Here is a 5,029-nt window from a genome sequence, read left to right on the forward strand (position 1 = left end):
GATAAATTTCTCTCCTAATTATCTCAGTTACTGGGGCTCCTTAATATGGGAGTTTTTACTGTATCACATGGGGAAAATGAAGGATATGACTGACTTTGTGGGGTTGGTTTGGGGAGATCAGCTGCACTGTGTCAAGTAATTCAGTGAAAGGCACTGTCGTTGTTTCCTACTCTGAACATTTTGATCTGAACATTTCCTTCACATCAGAGCTCCACGCACCTCTGATAAATGGTGAAGAGATTCTGAGAATGTTTCTGAAAACCTTTAGCATGACAGAATTTGGTCACTTCATATTGCTATTTCTTCTTGATTTGGTTTTGGAAGTTGGTGACTTTCTTTTTTTAATGTTTATTTATTTTTGAGAGAGAGAGAAAGACAGAGTGTGAGTGGGGGAGGGGTAGAGAGAGGGGGAGATACAGAATCCGAAGCAGGCTCCATGCTCTAGGCTGTCAGCACAGAGCCCAACACAGGGCTTTAATTCACAAACCGTGAGATCATGACCTGAGCCAAAGTTGGACACTTAACTGACTGAGCCACCCAGGTAGGTACCCCAAGTAGTTTGTGACTTTCTAGGAATTAGTCCAACTTATCTAAGTTATCTGATTTATTTGTATATACTTGTCCATACTATTGCCTTTAAAAAATTGATGTATAATTGACATATAACATTATCTTAGTTTCAGGTGAACAGCATAATGATTCAATATCTGTATATATTGCAAAAATGATAACCATAGTAAGTCTAGTAACATCTGTCAACATAGATAATTACAAACATTTTTTTTCTTGTGATGAAAACTTTAAAATTTGGGGGCATCTGGGTGGCTCCATTGGTTAAGCATCTGACTCTTGATTTTGGCTCAGGTCATGATCTCACAGTTGGTAAGATGGAGCTCTGTGTTGGGCTCTGTGTTGAGCATGGAGCCTGCTTGGGATTCTCTCTCTCCTTCTCTCTGCCCGTCCCCTGCTCATGTGAGCGCTCTCTCTCAAAATAAATAAACATTTAAAAAAACTTTAAAATTTCTACTTCCTTCACTTTCAAATATGCAATACTGTATTATGAACTATAGCCAACATGCCATACATTACAACGTTGTTATTTATTTATTGTTTTATAACTTTTGACCTCCCCATAACCAATTTCACCCACCTTCTCTGGCAGTCACCAATGTTTTCTCTATAATATGAGCTTGGATGTTTTGTTTGTTTGTTTGTTTTGTTCTTAGATCCCACATGTAAGTGAGATCATATGGTATTTGTCTTTCCCTGTCTGACAAATTTCAATTAGCATAATACCTTGAAAGTACATCCATGTTTGTCATAAATGGCAAGATATCATTTTTTATGGCTGAATAATATTCCATTGAATATATACCATGTTTTCTTTATTCATTCATTCATCAATGAGCACTTAGGTTGCTTCTATATCTTAGCTATTGTGAATAATTATGCAACAAACATAAGAGTGCAAATATGTCTTCGAAACCCTGTTTTCATTTCCCCTAGGTATATACCCAGAGTGGAATTGCTGAATTGTATGGTAGATCTACTTTTAATTTTTAGATTCTTTTTCTTTTTTGCTGATCTGATTTGGCTAATTGTGCTGCCATGTCTTTGAATTCGGTGATCCTTTCTTCTGTTTCATCTACTGGTGAACCCCAATAGTGTATTTTTTTTTAGTTCAGTTATTTTATTCTTCAGCTTTGTGAATTTTATTTGTATTTTCTTTTCCTTTGTTGAAATTCTCCCTGTGTTCATCCATTTTTCTGCTGAGTTTGGTGAGCACCTATAAAGAACCACTGCTTTGAGCTCTTTATCTGGTAAATTTCTTCTGTCCTTTCCATTAAGGACTTTTTTTCTGAGGTTTTATTTCGTTCTTTTGTCCGGAACAGATTCCTCTGTTTCTTCATTTTGCTTGACTCTGTGTTGATTTCCATGCCTTAGATAAAATAGCCACCTCTCCTAGTTTTGAAGGAATGGCCTTGTGTAGGAGATGCACTTTATTTTTCTTAAATTTTTTTTTTCAACGTTTTTTATTTATTTTGCGACAGAGAGAGACAGAGCATGAACGGGGGAGGGTCAGAGAGAGAGGGAGACACAGAATCGGAAACAGGCTCCAGGCTCCGAGCCATCAGCCCAGAGCCTGACGCGGCGCTCGAACTCACGGACCGCGAGATCGTGACCTGGCTGAAGTCGGACGCTTAACCGACTGCGCCACCCAGGCGCCCCGTGCACTTTATTTTTCAACCCTGCTTTAGCTTTTGGTTGACTCTCAGACTTTCGTGATTATCTAAGCAACTATTTTATTTTCATCCTTGTTCAAAGTCCATGCTAATCTTCGCTGTATTGTTCCAATTTTAGTATATGTGCTGCCAAAGAAAACACAACTTGTTTTATTTTCAGGGCTTCTAGTAGCTTAGGGTATGCCAAAACCTGTCAGTGTCCTAAATGGGAGGATCTCAGTTAACACCAAGATTCAATCTGTTTGGAAGCCAGACCCTCAAGCAGCAGCTTTTAAGGAGGCAAATATATGCAGTGTTGTGGGACTGCAAACATAAGCCCTTCTGGCCACCAGAGCCTGACAATCTGGTGGTGTCCTTTGGGTGGCAATTGCAAAAATTGTCATGCTAGTGTAGAAGCTCCTTTCTAGGAGATACTGGCTAGTTAGAGCTAGGCAGTGGGGGAGCCCAATGATGGTGTCCACCAGCCTATGTTCCTTGAAAACATCTCTATAGCATCCTAGATATGCCCCTCAGGCTGATGCTCCAGGACAAACAAAGAGGCTTCTTTCACAGACAGACTCAGTGTATGTTTCAGTCTGCTGTCTGGGCAGCGCCCTTGAGGCAGTAACCTTCCAAGAATTTTCTTCCTAATTGTTATAGTCTTGTGGGATCAATTAATGCAGCCCCCCCCCCCCCACTTGGCCACTAGAGCCAGATAACCAAGGAATGCCCTGAGGTCAGTGGTCTTAAAAACTGAGGCAACAGACACATGTAAAATCTCCCCTCTAGGAGATACTGGAACTTTGGAGCATGGTAGAGGGAGAACATAAAAATGTCAACCACCAGCTGGAGCAAGGCAGAAGGAAAGTGTAGCAATGTCTCCTACCAGCCTCTGTCCCTGAAGAATACATCAGCAGGCTCCTAGATATATGTTAAATTAGATGCCTGCCCCTTAGGCTGATGCTTTAAGAATAAGCAAATGAGCATCCTTCATATAAAGTCTGGGTGCCTCGCAATTGGCTAGTTCTGTGCTGGGCTCCAGGATGAATGAGTCCAAGTGTACAAACCTTTAAAGAGGCATTTTTCAGTTGAGAATATCTTTTTTTGGAGGCAGGGTATGGTGTATTTTATTGGTGGTACATAACAAAGGAGGGCTCCCTAAGGCCTTCCCCTTCTTCAAGGGGTCTGGGATGGAAACTGTTTCAAGGTTTGGAGATTCTCAGTGTGCTGGGGGATGAGTTGGGGCAAGCAGCTAAGGACCTCTCTCTTCTTTTTTTGCTTCACTGGGGCTGGATGTTCAGGGGTCTCTTGCTCCTTGGAAGTCATGTGGACAATAAGGTTCACCACCCAGTGGCTGTAGCCAAATTTATTGTTGTACCGGGAAATGAGCTTGACAAAGTGGTCATTAAAGGCAATGCCAGCCCCAGCATCAAAGATGGAAGAATGGGTGTCACTGGTAAAGTTGCAAGAAACAACCTGGTCCTCAGTGTAGCCCAGGATTCCCTTGGCCCAACATCAAAGGTGGAAGAATTCACATCACTGTTAAAGTTGCAGGAAGCAACCTTATCCTCAGTGTAGCCCAGGATACCCTTGAAGGGGCCCTCTGATGCCTGCTTCACCACCTTCTTGATGTCATCATATTTGGCAGCTTTTTCCAGGTGCAGGTCAGATCCACAACTGATGTGTTGTGGGTAGGGACATGGAAGGCCATCCCAGTGAGCTTCCCATTCAGCATAAGGATGACCTTGCCTTCAGCCTTGGTGACACTGATGTTTTGGGCAGTCCCTCAGCTATCACACCACAGCTTCCCAAGGGGCCATCCACACTTTTCTGGGTGGCAGTGATGGCAAAGACTGTGGTTATGAGTCCCTCCATGATGCCAATGTTGTCATGGATGATGTTGGCCAGAGGGACCAAGCAGTTGGTCATTCAGGAGGCATTGCTGACAGTCTTAAGGGAGTTGTCTCATGGTTAATGCTCATCACAAACATGGGGCCATCAGCAGAAAAAGGGCAGAGATGATGACCCTCTTGGATCCACTCTTCAAGTGAGCCCCAGCCTTGCCAATAGTAGTAAAGACACCAGTGGACTTCACAACATATTGAGCACCAGTATCACTCCATTTGATGTTGTTGGGATCTTGCTCCTGGAAGGTGGAAATGGGCTTTCTATTAATGACAAGTTTTCTGTTCTCAGCCTTGACTGTACCATTAAATTTGCCATGGGTGATTTCATACTAGAACATGTAGTCCATGTAGCTGAGGTCAGTGAAGGGGTCACTGATGGTGAAAATATCCACTTTGCTAAAGTGAAGGCAGCCCTGGTGACCAGGTGCCAAATATGGCCAAATTCATTTTACTCCAACCTTCACCATCATATCTCTTGAAATCAGGAAATATGATGCCTTTGGCTTTTTTCTTTCTCAGAATTGCCTTGGCTGTTTGGAGTGTTTTGTGTTTCCACACATATTTTAGGATTATTTTTTCTATTTTTGTGAAAAATGCCATTGGAATTTTGATTGAGACTACACTGAATTGGTAAATCACTTGGGGTAGTATGGATATTTTAATAATATTAATTCTTCCCATCCAAGAAGATAGGATATCTTTCTATGTATCTGTGTCTTCTTCAATCTCTTTCATCAGTGTCTTATAGTTTTTAGAGTACAGTTCTTTAAATTCCTTTCAAAGAACTGGTTAAACTTATTCCTATGTATTTTATTGTTTTTGATGTTTTGTAAATGGTATTATTTTTTATTTCTATTTCAAACAGTTCCTTATTAGTGTATAGAAATTGCTGCTGATTGC

The 5,029-nt window shown here is 41.4% G+C and overlaps 1 non-coding gene and 1 pseudogene across 1 annotated transcript; both read right to left on the reverse strand.

Moving 5' to 3' along the window:
- Nucleotides 1–2,273: 2,273 nt before the first annotated feature.
- LOC128777877 (U6 spliceosomal RNA) lies at nucleotides 2,274–2,385 on the reverse strand. The gene has a single exon (XR_008423192.1). It is a non-coding gene; the product is annotated as a U6 spliceosomal RNA (small nuclear RNA).
- Nucleotides 2,386–3,398: 1,013 nt separating this feature from the next.
- LOC109261296 (glyceraldehyde-3-phosphate dehydrogenase-like) lies at nucleotides 3,399–4,596 on the reverse strand (annotated as a pseudogene).
- Nucleotides 4,597–5,029: the final 433 nt, after the last annotated feature.

The sequence above is a fragment of the Panthera pardus genome, unplaced genomic scaffold, assembly GCF_024362965.1.
Source record: "Panthera pardus isolate Hobbes unplaced genomic scaffold, ASM2436296v1 HiC_scaffold_17, whole genome shotgun sequence".
NCBI lineage: Eukaryota > Metazoa > Chordata > Mammalia > Carnivora > Felidae > Panthera > Panthera pardus.